Here is a 27,689-nt window from a genome sequence, read left to right on the forward strand (position 1 = left end):
ATTGATGTCCAGCCATAGTCCACATGTTTTAGCATATCTCATACCCTTCCAATTTTAATCAAAGTTGTTAAATTAATTTTTAAAAAATATTGTAATAATATAAGATGTTGTATAAGTTATGAGGAATTGTTGTAAATTAATTAATGCTAGATACTTTATACTATGTTGAATATCAATTTGACAGAGTTGGATTCCGTATAATTAGAAATGTGGTCACTACTTGAAATCAAATATAAGGTACATTTAGAAGTCTCATCCTATGGGACTTGATGGGGACTTTCTGTCTTGTTGTTACTATTAACAGTAAAGCATGTTCTATATATCCAAGGATCACTATGGGCTCTTTTGTTTGTATATTTACTTTCTATTTCTGGGTGTTGGAGTGTATTTCTTTTTATGGAAATCACCGTCATATATATTTGACTTTGTGATTTTGCACAAAATAATATCACAGGATATTTGATTAATAGGTGATCTGTATAGTTGGCAGCTTACCAAATACTAATTGGGTATTGGAAATTTCTCTGAACCAATAAACATGTGTGTTATATGATTACATGTTCTTTTCTTGTTTGATATCAATATTTTTATCAGCCTTGATAAAGTCCCAGAGAGGGACGAAACACGTGTCGGCAAAAACCTTGTATGGTCTGAAACTCTTTTAGAGTGGTGGAAGACTCATAAAGATTGAAGATCAGGTCTCAGCTGTCAAACTGACTCTTTGCTATAACATTGCATGGACGGAGGATTACTTTAAATGTTTGAAGATTCACAAAGAATGAACTTTTGGCTTTAATTTATTAAGTGGATCCTCACATTAACGGACAGTAATTCCTTTTGCTATATCAAAAGAAGTTGTATTTTGGTATTGGTTTTATATGTTTTTATGGCATTATGGATAGGATATTCCAATACATCACACTTTGAATGTCTAGATAATGTATTTTTAAAATTGTTGATAACACATACAATATCAACACCCTATTGATTCTTTTTCTAATCATCTATGTTTTCTCATTTGGTCACACTTTGATCTAGTTCCCCTTTCTAGATGGCCTTATGGACCACCATATGAATGATTTATAGAGACTTTGAGTGCTCCACTATTTTTTTTTTCGTTATGGTAGAATTCGACCCTGCTTAGTCCATTTGTATATCAGCCTAGTGAGGCAAGGGTGGCAGCATTGGTAATGGGTAGCCAATCTTGCACTGGCTGAGTTGAATATTTTGCATTTATATGTGTGTTGTGAGTTGTTATAATGGAATTAATATGTGCCTGCTGACCTTGAAGTAGCATATGTAAACTGTATGGGTCTGACTGTGTTCCCATGCACAAACTATGGGTATAATTTAGAACTTAGCGGTTGTGCACAGACCCAAAAAGACCATCAGGTAGACTGTCTTCCACCAGCCGTATTTAGATGTATTCCCGGTGAGCCGAAGACCACTACGACAGAGTCCACTCCATTGTGCAAGCTGAATCCTGCAGCTGACATGCCAGACCCCAATACTGACAACCAGGCCCTCCATCGCCGTCTTCAGAGTGGGATCCCGCAGAGCCTACTTAGATATCACAATTGTGCTGGTGGTGTTTCAGTGGCAGTCCCATGATGGTGGAAGGCTGTCGCAGGACCCGTTCATTATCGTAATATGGCTGTGACTATTAGTTGGATGTTAGCAGCCCACACCTGTCGTATGTTGGACAATTGTGAACACCTGCAAAACATTATAAAAACACTCCATTTCAGGCCACGATCCTTTGCCATCACACTACAGCAACCCATTTGGATGCAGGAATTGCCATGTAGGAGCCAGTTTTTTTCTCAGGGTTTCGCTCCCTCTGTGTCTTTTGTTAATATTATTTTTTGTGGATTATCCTTCATCTTTTTGAGCACTAGTTTTTTCACAATTATTCACTATAGCAGGGAGGAGAAATCCCTGTTTTCCAGAGAGAGAGTTGTCTGTCATGGTGGATGGGATGAAATCATAGGAGTAGAACCAGAATTGTTTGGAACACAAGTACCAAATACAACCATATCGTAGAACATGGTCCTGAATAGTTGACAGAGTGAATGCTATAGCTAACAATCTATGCACACAGGAGGAGATTAGGAAGAGGTGGAATAACCTGCAGGAAAAAGTCCATTCACTGGCCTTCAAACATCAACTGGAGTGCCAGAGGACTGGTGATAGTTCTCCACTTCCCTCATTACAACTCTTTCCCTGGGGGGAGAAGGTCTTGCAAATCTTACATCCTGAAGGCTTGACTGGAATACCTAGTGGAATGAAGTCTGGTAAGTTACACTTAGCAATGTCTAACAATCACAAATTGAGCCATGTCCTTAAGTCTGACATTTAGAATGCTTCAAGACCCTTAGCAAAACTGATATATCTAAACTTGACTCCACAAAATATCTTGTTTCGTAGGAATTATTAGCATCATTTGTGTAGCTCTCCTTTCAACAATGTGTAATATGTATAGTGAGACTGTGTATTGTTCCCCTGAACATTTACTTAGTCCCTTGCTTTCAATCAATATATGTTATAGATCTTCCAAAAACAGTTACAAAATTCCATCCATTTGCACAGGAAGGTATAGTGTTTCTAAGTAGTATTTTCTCCTATTCACATTATACCCATATGTTTGTACATATTGCAAATGTGTGTTCATCTCCACTATAGTAATTGAAATAGAAATATATAACTCATGTTTCAAGTAGGTATTGTTTATGGTGTCAACATTATGCCCTTTTTATGAATCTGCAAAACAATATTGCAATTTAATGTTTTTCCACGTTCTTTTACTTCCATATGTCCACACATCTTGTATTCAAATTTCACTTCTTATGCATTTCAAACATGTTAATACCTTCTCATAGCTACATTGAAGTTATAAAACTGATTACAATTCATTGTCTTTTGAATGCAGGTTTCCAATAATGTCTTGTGGCATGCTGTGTAGCCACACACAAGTTAAATTGCACTGACCACATGATGGTCAATTTTATATGTAAGTTGAACCACTTCGAATCCAATGTTGTATGGCCTGCTATGTATTGGAATGGTCCAGAACTCTAATCTACTCACCACTGTGTTGGGTTGAATGTCTGCTGCATGTAACGTACAATTCTGAAATAACATGTTCGCATTTCAGGACATCTGTACAAGGTCAACACTGGAGACATCATCAGTGTAAAATAATGAAAATCACAGAGGGCTAATCAGTCTATCACTCTGTTTCTACTTTTTTAGGTTTCCCTATTTGTAGAAAAAGAAACTTAAAATGCACAAATTATATATTACATTACAAATTCTCTACAAACTACACGTCCAACCATCAGGCCAAGTGGACCACAGTCTGCCAGGCAAGACAGCTCCACTCCAGACCGGAAGCAAGCCGTCAGTTAGGATTCCACTGCTGCAAGTGCATATGATCAGGAGCCAGCTGGACTACCTGGTCTGTCTGGCCAGATAACTCCAGTGAGTCACAGTCGTCCCACACCTCCCACCACAGCAGCACCATCTCAGCATGAGGACATCTCTACTCCCTGTGTACCAAGGAGGTACACACCAGTCCTGTGCCACCCAGTCCTGGCTGCTGTTGAGACAACACCAACACAGACTCTAGTTGTTCCAGGAACCAGTGGTATGGGACACAGATCATCAAGGGTACAGGGTAATGGGGGTAGGGGTTGTGGGAGGGAATCTGTGGACCAGCAAAGAGGGGTAAGTGGCATCCTAGTCAGACAGACCACCATTGACCAATTCTTGGGAGCACTACAACAGACCCAAGACGTGATGGGCCAAGCTGTAACTGAGCTCCAAAAGATCAAGGAGGTGTAGAGGGAGCTAATTTTGGAACTGTGCAATCACAATTAAAAACTTAGCTCCCCAATTGTGGTGCTTTACAACATATACCGCCATCGGAGCAGGGCTTTTTCCATTCCATCTGCCTCTGTCTGTGTTCCTGCCACATCTGGGCCAAGTACAGCACTGCCAGTCACAGACAGGGAGGCCCTGCCACATGAGGATCCTGATCCTCACACCTCAGTCCCTGCACCTGTGCTCCTCCCTTCTCCGCGGAGGGGACAGTTATGCAAACCACCCAGAGAGGTTGGCAAGACCACCAACACCATCTCCAAGAGACGCAGATCCTAACTTTTTCCACTGAGTGTACACCATTCACTTTGTGGACTATTTCATGGACACATTTACCTTTTCTGAGGACATTTGTATTTTGTACATTGGACTAAAAACTGAGTTTTGGCTCTACTACCATACTTCAATCCACCCTGATTGACGTTATTGGTTGATTTCCTCATTTTTTGATTCAACTTTCTGTTCTTTTCTGTCATGTAAATAAATGGTATGGACACAGGCTACAAGACTCCTGATGGACTATTTGTAGCCTTTCGTTTGTCATGACTGTCTTCCACCATCATTTTGTCAATTCTTTTGAACATTCATTTGCTAATGAAAATTAAGAATGACAAAAAGTTAAAGTGTTACCCCTTCTATTCAAACAAAAAACACCTAATTAACTAATGTGTTGGGAACATATATGTAGCTAACAAGTCTTGAAGAAATCAGAGCTGCATTTCAATAAGCATGCCTATCCCCAGTAGTCTGTGCCATTCAGGGTTAGATGCTCCATGACATTGACACCATGGAGAAAAGGGAATATTTGATGGCATCAAATTTAGGCCCATATTTATGGGAAAAAATGTGAGCACGCGCTGCACCAAAATTGGCAGCGCCCCCCTCTCCTTTTCACAATGCAGGGATGCCCCATATTTAAGTGAATATGCCACACCCTTGTGTTGTCCCCTGTGCTGGCACTAAATGTAGCTGCCAGTGCCAACACAGGTATTCTTGCACCATCGTACAAGGATGTCTGCGTTGAGGGGTGTGATTGTTTATGCTCAGGAAGGTGTCTCTTTCTGCACATAAACAATCACTAATGGTGCTTTGATACTCTGTGTGTACTACAGCATGCAGCACATACAGAAGTGCCAAAAGCGTGATTTTTAAATGATTGTTTATGTGCAGGAAGGGACACCTTCCCGCAGATATTTTACTTACCAACAAGCCAGGCCCATTCCGGTCCAAGTTGTGACATCTGCATAAGTATGATGTTGTTCCATAGTACAAATTAACCATGTGTTGACCCAGGGAAGAGGGCACAAAAATGTGAGATGTATAAATCCTGTAAGCAGACAGCTTGCACATTGATGGAACAGGAGTTCTTCAAATTCCGGTAGACCTTTTGCCATCTGTGTGGTGGCACCAAGGCAATACACTTGCCATCTATTGCTCTAACCACATGTGTTAGTCCACACAAAGCATATAATTCTCCCTTCACGGTGGCCAAATCCTGTTGACGTGGGAACTGGATGTAGCTGTTGATGTGTCTCATCAATGAATCAAGGACTTCTGAAAGTTGGTTGGGAGTTGGACATGCCCCCAGCTACTGCCACAGTGTACTGAAAAGAGTCAGTGGCTAAAAAATGCAGTACTGCCAGGGGTTTCACTATTGATGTTATGGCTGTTGGATTCATATTGTTAGGCAGGAGATCAGGCTCCAACTGCTGACACAAACCCAGGATAGTTTGCCTACTTAGTCGAAATTGTTATATGACAGCCCTTTCTTTCATGGTGGCAAGATCTGGAAAGGGCCAGAACACTTGAGGTCCCTACCAATGTCTGGGTTCAGACATCTGTATGTATGAAAAAGAAACTCTAAGACATTGTTACGCATCTTAAGTCTTAGTAACATTAGGAATGTCATTGTGTAATACATGTACACACATTGTTAACAATTTGGAAGTTCAATAAAACATTTTTTTATGTAATTTGTTTTTCATTGTATGCAAATAATACCATTGAAATTTATTATTTGCAAATGTTTTCCTTGTTTTTCCTTTAAATACCGTCAATGGAGTTATAACTTCCTCTGCAAAACTATCTATGTCACACAGTCATGGTTCACAATTTGTTGTGTAATATTTTGCCAACGCACCATCAAATGAAAAAATGCACAGCTTCACACTCTAAGATGGAGACAGCCTGACCTTGCCACCAGGACATTGGATACCCGATGGCCTTTGGTGGAAGTTGACTGCATAGTAGGTGGTACCATCCATGATAGTCCTTGCCATAGGCTAATGTTTGTGATGGCTGTGCATGAAAGCCAATGGCTTTTTTCCATCTCCATCATGGATCATGTCCACTGTGCACTATTACGCAGCATAGTGCAAAAGGCTAATTTGCTTCCTAACAACGAAGTCAAAAGAACCTCCTCATTTTTTTGCTGCTGTTATCGACCTCTGAGAGCCAGGTTTCCCAGCATAGCAGGTGACAGGGCGCCTGCGTTTAGAAATGATGAGTTGGAGCTCTTTGCCAGAGAGGTCCTGTCCATCTACAATCAGCTCTATGGGAGTCCAGGAGAACAGGGACAAGTCTACTGGGAATACCTGACTGAGTAACTTATTCCTTTTTGATCTACAGGCTATTTTGTCCCTTTTTGTTAATATAAGTGTTGTGATTGGGATTTCACAAAACGATTTAGCTGGGACAGAATGTTTTTACTACTGTCAGAAATGTCTTTGCATGGGAGTGTTAAGTTACCTGAAATGAGAAGCTGTAATGTGTCCATGTGACTCACAATTCCTGTTTCATCGGACAACCTGCAGGCCACTGACTACTGGTGGCCTGCAGTAGTGCCAGTAGTATGAGTGGCAACATACAGCTACAGCTAAAATGATAGTAGTTAGACTTTTCATCCTTGGCGTGGTCACCCTTAAATTTTGCCTCTGTTTCCCAGGTTGTTGATGTGTGCTGGACTCTGATTTTGCTGTTTTTGTTACTCTGGGCACTTTCCCACTGTTAACCAGTGCTAAAGTGCAAGTGCTCCTTTACAAACTGTGTATGTAATTGGCTTATCCATGATTTGCATATTTGATTTATTAGTAAGTCCCTATTACAGTGCACTAGAGGTGCCCGGGGCCTGTAAATCAAATGCTACTAGTGGGCCTGCACTGCCTATATAAGTAGCTCAGTAATCATGTCTCAGACCTGCCACTGCAATGTCAGTGTGTGCAGTTTTAAATGTAAATTCTACTTGGCAAGTGTACCCACTTGCCAGGCCTAAACCTTCCTTTTTCATACATGTATGGCACCCCTAAGGTAGGCCCGAGGTTGCCCCAAAGGCAGAGTGCAGTGTATGGTTAAGGTAGGACATAAAGTAATGTGTTTTATATGTCCTGACAGTGAAATATTGCTAAATGTGTTTTTCACTTTTGCAAGGCTTGTCCCTCTCATAGATTAACATGGGGCCTACCTTTAAATTTGATTAAAGTGTAGATTTCCTTTGGGAGCGGATAGACATTTGGAGTTTGGGGTCTGAGCTCACAATTTAAAAATACATCTTTTAGTAAAGTTGATTGTAAGATTGTGTGTTTGAAAATGCCACTTTTACAAGTTAGCATTTTCTTGCCTATACCATTTCTGTGACCCTGCCTGTTTGTGGATTCCCTGTCTGGGTCAGTGTGACAGTTGGGCTGGTTGCACCTCACACTAGACAGTGACACAAAGGGAGCTGGGGTGTAGTCTCCATTTCCTGATGAGCCTTCTGTGCTAGGAGGGAGGGGAGGAGTGGTCACTCATACCTGAAAGGGCTGTGCCTGTCCTCACACAATGCAGTCTCCAACCCCCTGGTGAGTGCCTGGGCAAGGCAGGATTTCACATTCAAGAGAGACTTTGCTTTGGAGTAGGCCTACTTCAAAGGAGAAATTGGGTATAAGAAGGGCACTCAAAACCACAGACTTTAGAACACTTCTGGACACCAAGAGGAACCTCTGCCTGGAAAAGAGCTGAAGAGCTGAGGAAGAAGAGCTGCCCTGCCTGGGACTGTGCGTTGTGGAGCTATCCTGCAGTTGTGGCTTCTGCCAGAGTAAGAAGGCAAAGTCTGGACTTTGTGTGCCTTCCATCTTGTGAAGATCTCCAAGGGCTTGATTTAGAGCTTGCCTCCTGTTGTTTGAAGTCTCAGGGATAGCAAAGGCTTCTCTCTGCCAGCACCTGGATTCTCTGGAGAGACTCCTACTCTGCCCTGTGGTGCCCATCCAGTTCCTGGGACCCTGAAAGTAGAAGCTGGCAGCCTAAGAGGAAGAACTCCATGCACAGAACGCTGTGCAGGAAAAAGATCGACACAACTCCGATCTGCGGCTGAAGAAACGACGCACCGCCGGCTTAGAGGCTAAAAATCTATGCTCGCCTGCAACGCGACCAAAGAATCGACGCACTGACCTGGAGAAATGGCACGCGGGCATCGCTGACAGAGGCTGGGAGATTGCAACCGGCACTGTGTGGTTTTCGGATCATCGTGCTGGTGGATTTCCAATGCAAATACCGCTGGGTGTGTAAAATCATCGCAAGGCCTGCCCAGACCTGACAGTGCTGACCGGATCGACGCATCGCTCTCCTGTGGAAAGAAGAAACAACACGCCCCAACCTGACGAAAGGAGAAATGACACAAGGTCTCGTTTGTGAGTAAACTTGACGCATCGCAAGCCCTTTTTGACGCACACTCGCTCGTGCAGGGATATTTTTGATACACCCAAGGTACATTTTCACGCTAACAGTGTTAGTGTGTGTTTAAAACTACATGAAGACTCTTTTTGCTTTTTAATTGATAAAATGCCTTGTGTATTATGGATTTTTGTCATTCTGATATTGTTTTCTTTAGATAAATATTTTCTATTTTTCTAAACTTGTGTTGTGCCATTTTGTAGTGTTTACATTAAGTTACTGTGGGCCAAATGTAGCAAAGGGTTTTTCCCATTCTGTGTCAATGGGAAAATGTGTTCGTACATATGGGCACGTGTGTGTTGGTACAAATACTTTACTACTGCGTGTGTCAAGCTACTGAAGGTGATTCTCTTTTACCCTGACTAGAGTGAGGGTCCTTGCTTGAACAGAGGGTAACCTGACTGCCAACCAAAGACCCCATTTCTAACAATAGTGATGTGTCAAAAAAATGTGCAGATCATAAGGTTTTGACTTTTGGGAGTTAAGGCATGAAGCCAGTGTAGCTGGGAGTGGGGTTATGTGCAGGGATTGCACAGGTTGTTTAGCCTTTAATAGCTCAGAATGATTGTGAGCAATCAGGGGTGGCTCTCACAACAGCACAGGTTTCATAGCGCTGTTATGGATGATGTTGTAGGTCTGATTTGGTAACGTGAGGATCTAGAAAGTGCTGAGGGTGCTCATTAGATTCCTGAAACTCACCATTTCCAAGCTGCCTCCAAAGTTTTTTGTTACAAATTGAGTTAATGCTTGGTGAATGTATATGTGTAATGCCAAATAATTATGCCAAAGCAGTACTGCCAAAGAAAATCACTCAAAAATTATTTTCTTGTTCTTTTCTGTCATCCATACAGGTCAATGCCCATCAAAAGCATGACATATGGAAGGATATTGTAAAGAAGGTACAGGCCCTGGGGGTCCAGAAGTGATGCAGCCTGGACTGTCAAAAGAGGTGGGAGGACCTGCGGCGCTACACAAAAGTCTGTTGAAGGCTACGTTGAGCAGTCCTCCCAGTGATCCTGACTGCCCCTAATGGCCTGCATTCTTTTGGTGGCTTGCCCAAAGCTTGATGGGCAGTTGAGGGCCCAACAGCAGCATCAAGGGGGTAAGCCATTATCTGTAGATATTGTTGTTGTCTAACCTTTTTTATTTCCAGCAATGTTGTATGCCATTACCATTAAGGCTGACATCCAAAACCCATAAGGATTTCTGGCAGTATAAGTAAGTCGGACAATGTCTAATGCTGTGTGTGGTGTATTTGTTTGTGCAGAGGTTTGCCAATAGATTCTTCATCACAAGGCAAGTACTGTTGTGAGAAACATACTGTATGGTTGCAGGCCAACAAATTGGGGTACCTGCATTTTCTCAATGCCATGATTGGGTCCGGTGGGATGCTCCATCGCAAGTCTGAGTAGGTAATGTAGGCCCTATAACTGGTGACTGTTGGAGGCTGGCCCTCTATGTAGTGTACACAATCGAGCACACTATGCAGAGGGTCCGGGCAAACACAGGTTGGTTTCCAGAGGTAAACATTATACCACCCAATGCTCCAATTTTTAAGGTAGCTGGTTGAGCAGTTAGTCTAATCGAGAAGTATTTGCTGTACCCACAAATCCAATCATGCACCACACACACTCAATGAATAACCCAAGACCAGAATTTATAAAAAATACTTTTGAATTTTTATACATTTTAAGACCAAGATCTTTAGAATACGTTAAGTACTTTTCAAGTTATGACTTTTTAAAGTTTCAGCAAAATTAGTCTTTCTGTGCATAATTACGCACCTTTAGAATCAATTCACAGTCACATTTAAAAATGAAGTAAAAATCACACATTAAGTTACCAGTCTCTTCTCTTGCAGGGTGGTGAGAGTGGTCGGTGGGCACACTGCCAGCTGGAGAGTCTCGGGCAGCTCCCTGTTCTGGCGGGAGCAGCGTTGGAAAGGTTCTTGGCACAAGCACAGGGCCACCTGGAGGGGCCACTTGGAAAAGGAACTGGTTTGCAGAGTTAAAGATGGTGCCTTGGGAGTCCCTTGCTCTGTCTAGGTCGCAAGTGGTTGGGGGTCCGGGGCACTCAGTGGATTCCACGATGCAAGGCCCAGGGTGGCCAGGTGCAGGGCATTTTGGAGATCTTGGATGGTGTGTGCAACGGAGTCCACTGGAGCTGGAAGTGAGTCTCTGATTGCAGCTTACAGGATGACGGGCCACTCTGGTTGGAGGTCCAGAGTGTTCCTGAAGTCCCACGACTGAGGCTTCCTCCTGATCCTTTTTCAGCTCCTAGGGATCTGGCTTTATGCATGTCCGTTGTCAGCTGACCAGTACCCAGCGTATTGGTGTAACTCGGCCACTAGAGGGCACAGTGCCACCAAGCTTGGTACAGTTGTGGGTCACATCCGGGCGAAAATTGGTGTGTTGTCGGGTCTAGCTGTGACTTCCGGTCACAGAGATATCAGCCGGTCAGTGAAGTGACCCTCACTGGTTTGTTGGTCCTTTGCAGGTTTCGTGATTTTCTTGAGTTCTGCCTCCATTCATGAGGGAGATGTAGGCTCTCTGTGAAGACTGGAAGTTCTCTAAGGCTTTTGAGGGTCAACTTCACCTGCAAGCCCTATTAGTGGTGCATGCTCAGTGAAGCCACTCCTCCTACCCATTGTGTGGTTTCCTGCCTTTGCTCCCTCCAGAACTGGGGGTTTGCAAATGGGGAGTCCATCTAGCAGCAGGCCTGTGGGTCACATTTCAAGGGTGGTAGCCCCTTGAAGCTCACTGCCAGGGCAGTGCACATTCCTGAGGGAGGGGAAGTTAGCTCCTCCACACAGGAAGGGCTTTGTTTCACAACCCGGAGAGACAGGGCTCTCCCCAGGGTTTGAGTATTGGCATTCTGGATGTGGCAGACTTGCTGGAACCAGTCAGCAACCACGCCAGGATAGTTGGCTTTTGCAGGGGGCACCTCGAAGGTGACCCCTGGGTACACTTTATATGAAATCCAGTACTGGTACCAGTGTGGATTTATCATTCTGAGTTGTTTGATACAAAACAACCCAGGGTTCAGAGTATCCATTATGTAGCTGGGAAACTCCTATTGACCAGTGTCCAGCACATATATTAAAATGGCTGCTCACTCACTACTTCCCAGGTTTGGCAAGGACACAGTGGGTGCATATTCCTCATGCAATTATGCCCTCACATATAGCATGGTGCACCCTGCCTTAGGGCTGGAAGGCATGCTAGATGGGTGACTTACCCCCAACCTATGCAGTGTAGGGTGCACAGGGCACACAGAGTGTGCCATGTCCAGTTTGTATTTTAGGTTTGCACCAGGGCACTCAGACTGCTACGGCAGTGCTGGGTGCATCTGGATGCATTGCTCTTGAGGGTGGCACAATCAGTGTTGCTGCCCTCAGGGGCTTACCCATAGTACCCCATGCCCTGGCTACCTAAGTACCTTTTACTAGGGACTTATAGTGGTAGCTAAAGGTGTTGCCAATCACTTTAACCATGTTTTAGGGAAAGAACACTGGCACTGGGAACCTGGTTAGCAGGATCCCTGTGCACTTCAGTCCAAGTTGCATTCAGAAACAAGGCAAAAAGTAGGGGGGGTACTGCCACAAGGAGACAGTCTCTCACAGTGAATATGGCAAAATGCACAATTATGATGAAGTTGATATAGCAGACTTTACATTGTTAGGTTTATGCTATGACAATATGAGATTCTGCACCAAATGGACTGGAATTCAGTATACAGTGGCATCATTCATATCCTGAAACATGTTTGAAACCAGTTTGTCCAACAAACGTCTAGTCAGTTCATGTGAACAGTAGCAGGTTGAACTGAGGCCTTTGTCCTTTACAAATGTGCATGTAAGCCAGTACGTGTCAAACAGTGAATTTGAATGCCACCGAAATGTGTCCACACTGGTGAGAGTCACACGTCCCCAAACATTATTGTGTCCTTAATTCTGTCCAGCATAAAAATAAATGATGGAGAGCAATGTGATACTTATAGGGACATTTGCAGATGGAAGGTTACATCACATAGATGTTGTAGTGTCCCATTTTGAGAAGTCAATTCCCCATCCAACACCTGCTCTTTTGGGAAATGTGAATACATTTTTGCTCTGTACTGCAGTGGTGCAGAGATGTCTCATGGTCTTTTTCATGGAGGGACCTACAAGTATATAAGTGACATACATGATATGGGAGCTGGCATGGTTGATTACTGAATTAGTGCAAATTGTGTGTGTTGGACATTAATGATACCTTCAAACTGTTGTATCTGTGTTTTCAGCATCATCTGGGCAAGGCGAAGGTGACAGGGGTCAAGTCGGTGGGGAAGAAGCAGGCCACTGAGAATCGGGTGTGGACAGCACTGACTCTGAGGGACCCAGTGGCATTGAGGGTGAGGGTGAGGGCACACAGGCCACGACTGACTTGACATCTTCTTTGGAGGCCTCCAATGAAGACCGGGTGCTTGTGCTGGTAGACCCTGGAGCGATTGTGACACCTGCATCATCATCTGACATCCACATTCCAAGCTCTACCCTCCCTCTTGCTACCCCCCAGTTGGCTGTAGCAAGGTGTGTTGCCTTTGCTACAGGCATCTCCGCCCCTGCCCTGGTGTCCCAGACTGTGCTCAATCAGGAGGCTGCTGACCAATTACGGACTATTGCTGTAGGCTAGACCACACTTCTGAATGCCATCCAGGGACTGGATGGCCAGAACACCCAGATGCTGGCTTACCTGGATGGCATTAACCATGCCCTGCCTGTCCTACAGCAGTCAATCCAAGATCTGGCCTCCTCTTTGGGCACAGCCTCACGCCTACTCCAGACTCCCACCCCTCCCCCATCCCTGTCCCGAGCAAACTCAAATATTTGCATGCATCCACAACAATAACCACATGCAACCCATTCTCACAACTACACAGCAAAACCTAAAGATGGAGGCACCACATACCCCGCCACCACCACCATAAGCATACCCACAGGCATCACACCCACCACGATACAAGCATACACACCCACCACCAGCACACCCCCAATCAGTGCACACACCATTACACCAACACCCACACATACCACAAGCACTCCCCAGTCAGTGCACCTACAACTATACCAACACCCACCACCAGCAAACCCCAGTCAGTGCACCCACCACTACACTAACACCCACACACACCACAAGCATACCCCATGAGTGCAGCCACCACTACACAAATATCCGCACACACCACAAGCACACCCAAGTCAGCACAGCAACCACTACACAAATAACCACTCATACCACAAGCATATCCCATCTGTGCACCCACCACCACACACGCTTGCACCAGCACACATAGACACCACAACAATACACACTGCATCCACAACACCAATATCCACAGACATACTGAACCCAAACACCCACACTCACAAACCCCACAGACAATCAGTAAGAAACACAAATGTAAACATACAGCACATACATCAGATCCTTAGGCACCCACACCTTTAATTCCCACATGCACAACAGACACAGCGATTCCATCTACCTCCCAACCCAAACTCACTGAAAACCACCATACCAATTTTCCTAAAGAGGACCTACTTTTTACCCTAGCCCTGACCCATTCCAAACCTAACACCACCCCTCCCAAATGCATTTCCAGCCCTTCAACCTCCCAAACCACCCCTTCCACAATCCACATTATTCATTCCACATCAGACCCCATCCCTTCCAAACGTACATCTATCCCTCCCAAATGTCTTTCCACCCCTTCCAAATCCTAATCCATGCCTTCCAAATACCAACACACCCCTATCAAATCCACCCCTCCCAAACCTAAAACCACTCCTCTCATACCCAAGGACCCCCCTCCCAGTGAGATAATAGAGGTGCTTGCTCTCTGCTCCATAGATGACCTTCCACAGGAGGTTTTATTTTTGCAGTGACTTTAGGAAGCAAGTTGCGGGCATGCACCCACACTCTGGACCACAGGTCTACTGCGTTTTTTGCTTGTGTACAGTTTCTTTATTTTGTTTTTGACAGAACTATCTCATGTTTGTACAGCATGTTTATTTTGAGAACACCTTTGCCCTGGTCTAATTTGATGAATATTACTGATTGTTGGCTGATAATGTAATTTCTGATAATGTGTGTGCCATGCATTTACTCTCATTTCTGACAGTGACCAGTACAGTTTGTGGCTTTTTGTTAATTTGTTTAAATTGCATACATTAGTGTTGTACATTTGTGATGGACATATTAATTTTGATGCAAGGTTTCATCTTTTTAATGGACATTTATACCAAAATTATATGTGTTTCTGTTACTGTGAATGGAGAATGCATGTGTGTTTATTTTGACATGATGTGTCAATAATATGCACATATGCATTACACAGAGAACCTGACACTTTACAGTTAAGTGACATCTAATTTTTGTGATGTATTGCACACACTAAAGAGAAAGGTGACCTTCATACATCCCTGCCATGTTTGCAGTTTAGCTGTAAGATTGGTAGTACATTCTGTGTACACGCCCCTGTAGCATGTTGTAGTGTAATTGCTACATTATCATGGGAGTGTTTGGTTCAGATGGGGCATACTGTTTCAGTTGATGCTTTTGATATTTTGGGGGAATTATTGCACACACCTGTGCTGACACATTCCTCTCTGTGATTGCTGTGAATTTTTGTGTAGGTGTTCATTGCCATAAAGGCAATTCATACCAGATTGGTGTGTGCTACTTATATTTCGTGACCTGTTCTGATACATTTTCTAACTACAACATTACATACTTAAGCGTTGCACATCATTATGGTGTTGTTTGCTCTAAATATTTACCCATGCACGAGTCCAGTACTACTGTGAAGCAACAACTCAGAGGATAACAGGTAAGACAGTGACTTACCTTCGGCTCTGGTGACAATGGGGTTTATTTCCTTCTTGGACCTGGCCCAGGAGAAGCAGCAAGATTGGTAGAAGCAGGTCCATGATGGCAGGAAATGTAGAAAACATTAAAAAAGTGGGTTTCATGCTTATATACCTCTCAAATCTCTGACTCAGGTGTGGAGGTTTAGCTGCCACTGTTGCGTCAGCGGTAATGCACATCGTGATTGACTTGGCAGTAAAAGTGGCTGACGTGCTACCGCCAGCCGCTTTAGCCTATGGTGCTGTCATGGTGGTGATTCTTGGTGTTGACAGCGGACCGACCGTTGGCGGTCCTTCGCCTATGCTCTGGCGAACATCTAAATAGGACAGCGGACTGCCACAGTGGCTGATGATTTTTCAGTCAAAAAGTTGACGGAGGGACCATAATCACCAACATCTAAATCAGGCCCTTTGTGCCTCAGCTCACAGGCATCAGACTCTGAGTTATCTCTATCATCCACAAGTATGAGGCTATACAAATGGCTAACTGTACAACACACACACACACATTTATTGTACACTATTTACTTTAGCAAACCATTTGGATTGTGTGGGATTTCTGGCCATCATTACACTGCAGCAGAACACTTTATCATGACCTGTCCAAACTTGGCCATATTGCAATCTATGTTTGGTGTCTGTATTCCCAACTGGCCTGCAACTGGCACAGTTCATTGGGTTGCACACATTTTTGTAATTATGACATGTTGTCCAGCCCTGCTTGTTACACATCGCTACAGACTTTTGTTATGTGCCAATTACTAGTGTAATGTGTGTTGTGAGCGTTTTGTGGTTTACAATAACTTGGAAGCAAGACTGCTTACACATTGATAGTTTTCAAAAATGTTTTACAATTTTATTAGATTTTTACAAAGTAGTTCATAAGTTTGTGATGGCTTGAATTGTCTCATGCACCTTCAAAGAAATTGTGAACAATTTGGTCTCTCAGCTGTGTCCCAGCAATTGACGCTCCAATCTATTGGTCCTCATCTTCCTCTTCATTCTCACCTGGCCCTTTGTGGTCAATATTTGCCTTGTCCATTGATACATTAGTCAGCACACAGATGTTATGCAACATGCAGCAAACAAGCATAATTTTACATACTATGGAAGGTAGTAGAGCCATCTCCCCTGGACATATCAAGGCAGTGAAATTGTGACTTTAGGACTCCAAAAGTATGCTCCAATATGGCCCGGGTCCTGTTGAGGACATCTTCTGTGCATCTGTCTGGGGATGTGCATATAAGGTCATGTCCCAAGGCTGCAGATCATGTCCTTGGTCAGTTGAAAAGACAGGAGGAGAACAATCAGTCAATGGTCATGATGATAGATGTGCCCACATTCATGTACATTCTGGTTTGTGTCCTTAATGACTCATACACTTTGAACCCAGTATGGGATAGCATGTTTGGCCTACACGCACTTTCATTTTAGGTCTGACTGACACTGTGCTACAAATACAAGTATACTGGCCTGTGTGATACACTTACTATTTCTAATACTTTTGAGTGCCAATGCCATGAACATGGTGATTCTTCACATGGAGAGTCAGCCATTGAGGAGATACTTCTCACACTCCTCCATTATGTTCGTTTGGGACTACTATTGGCAATTCTGAAGTGAGACATGCCAAATTTGGCATATTGTAGCCCATGAAGATGATGTTGTCTCATACATTTGCACATATTTGCATTTGATTGTAATTGTCACTATTTTTCATTAGGTATTGTGATGGATAGATTAGTGAGTGCATGACATTGTGGGACATCAAAGTCTACACATGGCAGTGTGCTGTGGCCACTGATTTGACAGTACAAAAGGGGAAGGACATATGAGAGCTTGTACTGTACAGTGCAACTGTCAAACTCTTGGAACAGCACTGGTTCTCTGATTGAGGACAGTGTAGGGCATATTTTTAAACATGAAGCAGTGTCCTGGGTTTGCAGCCTGCACTGGCAGACAATGGGCAGCATTGAACCAAGAGAGGCACAATATGTGAATATGGAATGTGTTGCTGCCTGTCCTATGTGATTTACTTTGTGCATGAGGTTGTACTTTGTTGCACAGTCGGAACCCACTGGATGACTGTTGGAGTAGGTTTGTGTGACAGAAAATAGAAGGGACATAGTATGGCATGTGTGTATATACGATGACTAAGTAATTTCACTTTGTACACATAACCTGGGAAGGGCTAAATATTTGATACTTTATTAGTTTCACAGGTATTGTTTTCCCAACATACCATGTGTTAGACTTGGCATCTTTGGCATGGTCTCCCCTAACATTTTGCCTCTACTTCCCAGGTTGTTTCTGTGTGATGGACTCTATTTCTGCTGTTTTGTTTGCTCTGGACACTTTACCACTGCTGACCAGTGCTAAAGTGTAAGTATTCCCTGTATAAATTATATGTATACATTGGCTTATCCATAATTGACATATTTAATTAACTAGTAAGTCCCTAGTGAAGAGCAGTAGAAGTGCCCAGGACTTGTAAATCAAATGCTACTAGTGGCCTGCAGCACTGGTTGTGGAAACTACATTAGTAGCCATGTAACCATAGCTCAGACCTGCCACTGCAGTGTCTAAGTGCAGTTTTAAACTGCCAATTCGACTTGGCAAGTGTACCCACTTGCCAGGCCTAAACCTTCTCTGTATATACATGTAAGCACCCCTAAGATAAGCCCTAGGTAGCTGCATTGGCAGGGTGCAGTGTATGTTAAAGGTGGGACATGTACCTTTGTAAAAACATGTACCTTTGTGTTTTACATGTCCTGACAGTGAAATACTGTGAAATTCGGTTTACACTGTTGCAAGGCCTATCTCTCTCATAGGTTCACATGGGGGCTGCCTTTAAACATTATTAAAGTGCATATTCCATTTGGGGACAGATAGACATGTGGAGTTTGGGGTCTCTGAATTCACAATTTAAAAATACATTTTTTAGTAAAGTTGGTTTTTAGATTGTGTGTTTGAAAATGCTACTTTTAGAAAGTACACTTAGGGGCAACCCAGTATTCCCCTAGGAACTGGGTCCAGTCAATGTCTCACTTAAAAATGCCCCTAGGTGAATTATTTAGATATAGTATACGTACATATGTTCCAGTCTTCAATTAATGAATAAGACAACTCTATACTGTTAAAATCCAATATATTACTCAGTAGAATTCAGGAAGTTAAAAAAATGTACAACAATTCCAACAAATGTCAATTTCATAAACCACAACACTGTATATTACCTAGCTAGATCATAAGATTGAATCCCAACTGCAGATCGAGGAAGGGGTTATTACCCTCCTCATGACACAATAATTGCCTGGTTTTCAGTCACAGTTCAAGTAATATCATGGACTTTCAATTCAGCTTGTCAAATGATAAGGTAATGTCAACGTTTTAGCCTGTAATGGCAGTCAGAAGTTCATCAGACCATCATCAGGACTCAGTGTTGTTAAATAATACCTACACATGAGAATAATTAATAAAAAAACAGTATGTGCAATCTATTGAATTATACCATGTGTACTGCTTGTTGAACCCCAACACAGGTGCGGATACTAATATAAGCCACCACCCATATGACAAGGAAAGTTAAAAAAATACTTTAAAAACATAGCAAATGTGCACTATAAAGTACACTGTGTCAAGCTCCCAACCAGAATAGCTATATTCTGCTACTTACAACAGGTTGCAAAAATAGGCTCTGTAGAAACACACCAGGGGACTTCAACCTACAAGCCCAAGTAGACAAATCTACAAAGATTGAAATATTAGAATTGCTTAACCATCATTCAAAATAAGCTCTAGAAAAACTGTGACTCAATTGCAGCGTACTCATACCTTTTCAATATGGGACCACTAGCGTCTGTCTCCATCCACATCCAATCAACACATGCGCGTCAGAATCAAACATTGCGGGCCTTCCTGGTGAGTTTAAATAAGGAAGTGAAAGGTCAAGTGACCATTCTAGTGACAATGGCGGCCATCTTAATCTGGTAAAAATGCCTAACTAATACCCAGAGTTTGGAAACTGTTGTAATTACGGTAAGTATACTGTTGTGAACCTCAGTAAGTTAATAAATAAAATATTCATCTGGGCCATCAGCTCAGTCCATGTTAGTAAGATACACATGCTGTCTGTCTCCCTTTTACAGAGCATTCTGGTAGTCACATGTCACATGACCAAGGCAGTAACTGTGGCAGCCATCTTTAAATGCAATAATGGCCCATCTAAATACTCACCAATACTAAATCTACTTTCACAACCTTGCTGACGGTAGCCCCAGAGTCTAACGTATCCATAGAACAGATAGTAAAGACTCTACCAATTATTCTCAAGGCATTATAAGCCATCAACCACCACAACCAGTACAACTAAATGTCAGAAAAGAAAATACTGATAAAGGGACTCACAGCCCTCATGCCAACCATAAGAAAGAATAGAACACTATAGGAAACCCTGAAATGGACCATACTCTCTCTAGTAGAGCTGCTAGATATCGATTCAGTGTCTGCAATTGCAGGCACAGAACTATGAAAGGCAGTTAAGATCCATAACCGTCTATGTAGACTACATCACAATAATTGTTCCGTTCAAGATAGTCTATCTATGACATTGCTGGTATCTGCCATTCCACCTGTTGATTCAGACCCTTTTTAACTGAATCTGCAAGCCAAACAATTGTTTTTCTTTAATGGTCAACAGAGGGTCCACATTTACACATCTTTTTGAGGGTTTTATAACATGAAGTACAAACCAGTGCATATCGTTTGGGGTACGTTTCATAAGATTGTAATGTTCAACCATAGGAACATTCACAACATTACACCATATTCGTAATTGATGTTGAATAATCAATTTTCTGACCTCCTAAGTTGTTTTACCAATGTAAAACAAAGAACATGGGCATTGAATACAGTAAATAACATTTTAGAGCCATAATTAGAGAACTGTTTCATCTCAAAGGCAATGTGTAAAGTATTTGTACCAACACACACAGTAATACATTGAAAGCACAAACAAATGGACATCACACCAGTTTAGAGAAATAGCCAGTATTTATCTAAATGGAACAAGACCAAAACAACAAAAATCCAACATAGATAAATCAAGTTATTAATTTTTAAAGTAAAAAGAGTCTTACTCCATAGAAAACAATAGGAACATTGTTGTTACACAAAGTACTTGGTTTGTGCACAGGCAAGGGTGCATCGGGAAAGCCAGTGATGTGTTGATTCCTTACTCACAAGAGAGGCTGTGTGTTGTTTCTTCTCCGGTTAGGTAGGTGATGGGTCATTTTTTAATCCCGCAAGAGAGCGATGCGTCCATTTCCGGACGAGACACCTTGGATCTGCACTGGTTCACAGTGATTTTGACACCCAGCGAAATCTAGCTGCACAGTGGTGAAAACATCACACCACGTGGGGTTGGCGTCATTTCTCCAGCCGCGTTGCAGGTGGTGCATCAAAACTTTCCCCGCACAGCTTCATGTGCATGGATTTCAGTCCAGCTTCACCTTTCAAAGACCCAGGGACTGGAGAGGGTACCACTTGCCAAGGCAGGAGTCTCAGCAGGGAGTCCAGATGCTGCCAGAGGAAGCCTTTGATGGCCCTGAGACTTCAAAACAGGAAGCAAGCTCAGTCCAAGCCCTTGGAGACACTTTACAGACAGGAATGTACAACAAAGTCCAGTCTTAGTACTCTTTCCGCAGAAGCAGCCACTGCAGACCAACCCAGCAAAGCACAGTCACAGGCAAAAGGGCAGTACTCCTCCTCCAGCTCTTCTGCTCTTCTCCTTGGCAGAGGTTCCTCTTGGTTCCAGAAGTAATCTGAAAATCTGGGGATTTGGGTCCACTACTTGCAACCCTTTCTGTCTTTGAAGTAGGCAAACTTCAAAGGAATGTCTCTGTTGTTCACAAGATCCTGCCTTGCCCAGGCCTGGCTCCAACTCACACCAGGGGGTTGGAGTCTGCATTGTATGAGGGCAGGCACAGCCCATTCAAGTAAAAGTTACTACTCCTCTCTCCACTCTAGCCCGATGGCTCATCAGGATATGCAGGCTGCCCCCCAACTCCCTTTGTGTCACTGTCCAGAGGGGATTCACAAGCAGCCCAACTATCAGTCTGACCTAGACAGGCAATACACAAGAAAGCAGAGTCACAGAATGGTTTAACCCCTTTGCTGCCAGGCCTGTTCCCCCTTAGGTGCCAGGCCATTTTTTTGGCTAGTTGGGGCAGTTTGCGCTTAGATACTCGTAACTTTTTGTCCACATAAGCTACCCAAGCTAAATTTGTGTCCTTTTTTTCCAACATCCCAGGGATTCTAGAGGTACCCAGAGTTTGTGGGTTCCCCTGAAGGAGACCAAGAATTTAGCCAAAACACAGCACACATTTACTTTTTTTTCAAGAAATGGGAAAAAAAGGCTGCAGAAGAAGGCATGTGTTGTTTTTCCCTGAAAAAAGGCATCAACAAAGAATTTATGGTGCTAAAATCACCAACTTCCCGGCTTTCAAGAACATGCAGACTTGAATCGGAAAACTACATTTTTTAACATCATTTTGGCATTTTACTGGAACATACCTCATTTAAAAAAAAAATTGTGCTTTCAGCCTCCTTTCATTTAGTGACAGAAATGGGTGTGAAAAAATGTAGGCTGTATAGTGGGGTGAAAATTTTGGCGGTATAGATCCTATCACCCAATGCTCAGTGGTAGGATCTTTGTGCATTCATGCAGATTCCGGAAGGTTCCATCACAAAAATGGGGAAAAAATGTGTGATTTCCAGCAAAGTTGGAGGTTTGCAGGACATTGTGGGTAAGAAAATAGTGCAGGGTGCATTTGAAGCACACCAACAGTTTTCTATTGTGTCTAGGTCCAGTGGATTTTTCTACAAGGCAGCATCACAAAGTCCAAAAAGTGGAGCCCTAACCATTCTAAATAGGACGATTTTGAGAGTTAGCCAAGCTCTCATGGCCCAAATGTAAAACCAAAACCCAAAATAATCAAATGTCTTCTTGCTTGCCGTGGGATAGTATGTTTTAGAGTGCGGACGGGAGAAATGAAAGACTGTTACCCCCTTCAGTTGGAGTGGGGGCAAAATCAGGCCCATTCTGGTTGGTAGCCACCACCCCACTATTTTTCTTTTTTTAATTCCCTGGCATCTAGTAGACTTTCTGCCCCCCCTGGGGTGTGGATCGGGGGTAATTGCCCCATCTGCCCACTGGTGGGCAGAACAACTTTGGCCCCATTTATTTGGGTAGGGGTATGGCCATATCCCCACCCTCTAAGTTTGAAAACAAATCTTTCCTGGTCCTGGTGGGCTTTCTGTCCCCAGGGGGGCAGATATGGGTAACAGTAATGTGTCCCCATGGGGAGTGACCCTTGCCCGAGGGGCTGCCCCCCTAAACAAAACACACACATACACACACACCAATCCCTGGTGCTTAAGTGGTTTCTGCCCAACCCCGGTGGCAGATTAGCCTAATAGAAATAGGCAGATATGCCCTCAGAGGGAGAAGAAATGAGCTAAAATAAATGTGCCCCCCCCTTAAGGGTCACTCCCCTTGCGTGAAATTGGCGCAAAAAAAAATATCCCCAGGACCTAGTGGCTTCTGCCCCCCTTATGGGCAGAAATGGCATAAACACAATTTGCCCCCCAGGGGAATAACCCTTGCCTAAGGGGTCGCTCCCCACATATAAAAAAATAAAATAAACAAAAATAAAATTCCCTGGTGTCTAGGGTTTTCAGCCCTCCCTGGGGGCAGATCGGACTAATTACAATAGGCTGATCTGCCCCCAAGGTGAGCAGAAATGGCCTACAACAAGTTTGCCCCCCGCCCCAGGGGAACAACTCTTTCCTAAGGGGTTGCTCCTTTCACATGAAACTGACAAAAAAAAATCCCTGGTGTCTAGTGGTTTCTGCCCCCATGGGGGCAGATTGGCCTAATACAAATAGAAAACGAAATGGTCTAAATACAATTTACCCCCCAGGAGAGTGACCCCTTGCCTATGGGGCCGCTCCCCACATACAAAAATAAAAACACACAAAACAAATATATATACCTGGTGTCTAGGGCTTTCTGCCACCCCTGGGGGCAGATCGGCCTAATTATAATAGGCTGATCTGACCTCAGGGGGGGCAGAAAAAGCCTAAAAATATTTCCCCCCCAGGGAGCGACTCTTGCCCAAGGGTCCGCTCCCCTTATGTACAAATATATATTTGAAAAAATCCCTGGTGTCTAGTGGCATTTCTGCTGCCCGAGCGCATTGTGATCGGGCAGCAGAAGTGGTTGAGAAATATATCAAAGGCAAGGAAAGGCCTTTCCTTTCCTTTGATGTCTCTCTCGACCCATCCACGTGATCAGAGGAGAAATGCTAAAGCATTTCTCCTCTGCTCCGTGCTGGAAGCTGAGCTTTCAGCGCAGAGGGGTAGGCCTCCGATGAGGTTCGTGCGCGATTGCGCATTGACATCATCAGATGCCACGGGGGGATCAGGAGGGTGGGGGTGGAAGGTGAAGCGATTCCCCTTCCATCCCTGCCCAGGGGAGGGGGTACTTGGCCTTTGGAGGGAGCGCTAGCACTCCCCCGTGGGCCCATAGCAGGACGAGCTGGTCTTGTTCTCGGCACTGGGCAACCGTTGCCGAGGCCGATACCAGCTCGTCCTGGGCACCCGAGGGTTAAGCAAGCAAATGCCTACTTTCTAAAAGTGGCATTTTCAACTGACAATTTAAAAACCAACTTCACTAAAATTGTGAGTTCAGAGACACAAAACTCGACATCGATACTTAAAAGATATTTAAAGGCAGCCCTTATGTTAACCTATGAGATAGATAGGCCTTGCAACAGTGAAAAACAAATGTGGCAGTATTTCACTTAGGACATGGTAAACACATCATTGCATGTCCCACTTTAACATACACTGGACCCTGACCATGGGGTTAGCTAGGGCCTACCTTAGGGGTGCCTTACATGTACAAAAAGGAAAGATATGGGCCTGGCAAGTGGGTACACTTGCCAGGTCAAATTGGCAGTTTAAAACTGCACACACAGACACTGCAGTGGCAGGTCTGAGCCATGTTTATAGGTCTACTCATGTGGGTGGCACAATCAGTGCTGCAGGCCCCCTAGGGACATTTGATTTACAGGCCCTGGGCACCTCTTTTACACTTTACTAGGCACTTACTAGTAAATCAAATGTGCCAATCATGGAATAGCCAATTAACATACATTTTACACAGGGAGCAGCTGCACTTTAGAACTGGTCAGCGGTCTACAGTACTCAATCTGGATTCAATGTGTGGGAATGATCACACATTGTCAAATACTCACTTTACAAAGTAGGACAGTAAATATCCCACTCACATTGCCAGAAACTCTACCTGTGTGCATGGCCAGCACAAACAAGTGTGAGTGATGCAAGTAGAAACTATCTGTACCCTGGGTCTGCAGACATAGCATCTCAAAGGAACCCCTCTGATAACCTTGTCTGTGTCAGATGTATTTATACAGATCATGTAGGATCCCTGACAAAGTATTGTTCCCAAACAATTGAGAGGGAGGCAGACTTGTGGCGGCAATTATGTAAACAATTCCCAAGAAGTGTACATTATGTTCCTGTCACATGTAAGTCAGAAAGGGACATGATATGAATACCTATGTACATCACTTGATCATGACGCGGATACTGATGCCTTCACAGTGTGGCACTGATAATGCAAATCAAAACATTTCTATAACTATAATCAAATGTACCCATATTAAAAGAAATAATATAATAAATGGACTAAGACAAAGCAAGCTATGTAGATTAAAAGTCACTTAGTGATGGGGGCACAGACCGGCAAACAAAAGGGATATGCCAATCTTCTGAGTCCCAATAAAAATTAATAATGATTCACCACAACCCTGTTCCACCATCTACCAATGACCTAACAATGCATAAAAGGAACAAATACCAAATAATATAACATAGCCATGTCAATCCATAGTATATGATGAGACAAGTCCAACACAACCAAGCTGTAAGTCCCTAGTATATAATAAGGCACGGCTGACATCAACCACCTGTAAGTCCCTAGTACATAATACGGAAAGGCTGACATCAACAACCTGTAAGTCCCGAGTACATAATAGGGCAAGGCTGACATCAACAACCTGTAAGTCCCTAGTACATAATAGGGCAAGGCTGACATCAACAACTTGTAAGTCCCCGGTACACAATAGGGCAAGGCTGACATCTACAACCTGTAAGTCCCTAGTACATAATAGGGTATGGGACTTCAGTTGTGCAATTGGATTTCATAAGTTGACTGTGCACAGCAGTGGCTTAACAGGATTCCCACCCCAACATAAAATCCCATGAGGGAGCTCTATCCACTCTGTACACAATCAGGGGCCTGCTGCCCGTGAACTGTGCTAAGGGGGCCACACCAGCACCAAGGGTGCTGTGGGGGCATTTAAAATGCCACTGGTGCACTGATGAGTAGCCTGCTATCCCTGTCTGACAGCAGCACTGCCATGCAGATTGTGTGCTGAAAGGGAAGTCCTCGCAAAACAATACGGTGGGGAATTGTGCAGTCAAAGGGTATGTGCAAACAAAATTGACACAACACGTATCCTACATGTACCCTTTAGGTGCCCCAGTCTTGGTGTGGACTGTAACTTTGCACATGGACAGGTAAAAAATCACAACATGTGGCATGGTGTATGTGAAAAACCACCCTTGAACATGTAGATACATTACACATGTATCTAAATATGGTAACACGTTTGACACTGATATGAGCAAAATTGTTTGCTCTGATGGTGAGCAATTACTCATGAAGGATTCAAAAGTTTGTAGGAATTATATCCATAAACACACCACTATAGTAGCCATTTCTGATCACACATGAAGAACACTTACCACATACTAGCAGGTCAACATAAACAAACCATGACATGTCAGTCAACCATATCCAACAACTTGCATGCATGGGGAACTGTCATGTACACATGTTGCATCACATCATGATGTAATCTTGGGCCACACCATAGATTATCACGCAGGTGCACTTACATAGGTCTTGGTTAGCTGATGACATACCAGGCTAAGTCACCAGCATCCCTAGGTATACAGTTGTTAAAGGTATCATGTGCATGAACATATTTTGCACATGGGCCAGCTAACCTAAGCTGTGTGGCTAAACAAACAGGAAAAGTACAAAATGTGTAGTGTTAGACCAAGAATGCAACTTTCCACACAGATGTACACTCACACTACACACATTGTACACATGTGAAGACGTGAATGTGGAAAATAGTTTCATCCACATGCACTCTTGCAGTCCATATCACTCCTCCCATGGATCCCACAGACCAACATACATAATGAAACACATTTCAACATTTGCATAAAAAAAAACCTATGTGGGCATTTTCTGTCATCACATATTCAGAAAATGACACAAGCATCTGTGCGTCAAAAATAATGCATTGTGCCCTGTCACCTGTCCAACAGTTATACATGCATGGCCGCCATGCGCAAGAAAACGACACATCACATACAAACATGACGCATACACCCAGGAAGTGCCGCAAATGAACTTTGCTGCAGAGTGAAAGAGAAGTTACTTTCACTTTCCCTTTACAGTCTTTTAGTATGAGCTTGTGAGAGGTTGTATGGTGCTGGTGTGAGGAGTGGTTTATTGTGAGTCTCTTGTGCTGTCAGCTGTCTGTGTTTTGTCCAAAAAGTATTTTTGTAGCGTTTTTGGTCATTTTGTGTTCTAATAACTGTGTATTGTCGGGTGTCTGTCTCCGTGGTAGATTTTTTGGGGGGTTTGGTGGGGGTCATTTTAGATGTTTATATAGGTTTTTGGGTTGCAGTGGAGTTTGGGTGGGACATGTTGGGAAAGGGAAGGGCAATGTGTATGACTACAGATGAGCTGTGAGGTTTTGTTTGGCTTGTCTGTAACTGCCTCCCCAACATGGTTGCCATGAGTGGCTATGTCACCCAAGGTTATAAGACGGAGGCACAGAAGCTGTGGTGGGGAAGGTCCACTACCAGTTCACCTGCATATTTGAAGTGGAGCGCACAGACCACCAGCAAAAGCACTGGTGGGCTGAACTAATTGCCCAGAACAGGACCACCTGGGAATCAAGGTTGGCAGAACTGTGGGTAATTACACCTTATGTATGGCTGACTCCGACTTTGCTTTTGAATGTCT

The sequence above is a fragment of the Pleurodeles waltl genome, chromosome 3_1, assembly GCF_031143425.1.
Source record: "Pleurodeles waltl isolate 20211129_DDA chromosome 3_1, aPleWal1.hap1.20221129, whole genome shotgun sequence".
Lineage (NCBI taxonomy): Eukaryota > Metazoa > Chordata > Amphibia > Caudata > Salamandridae > Pleurodeles > Pleurodeles waltl.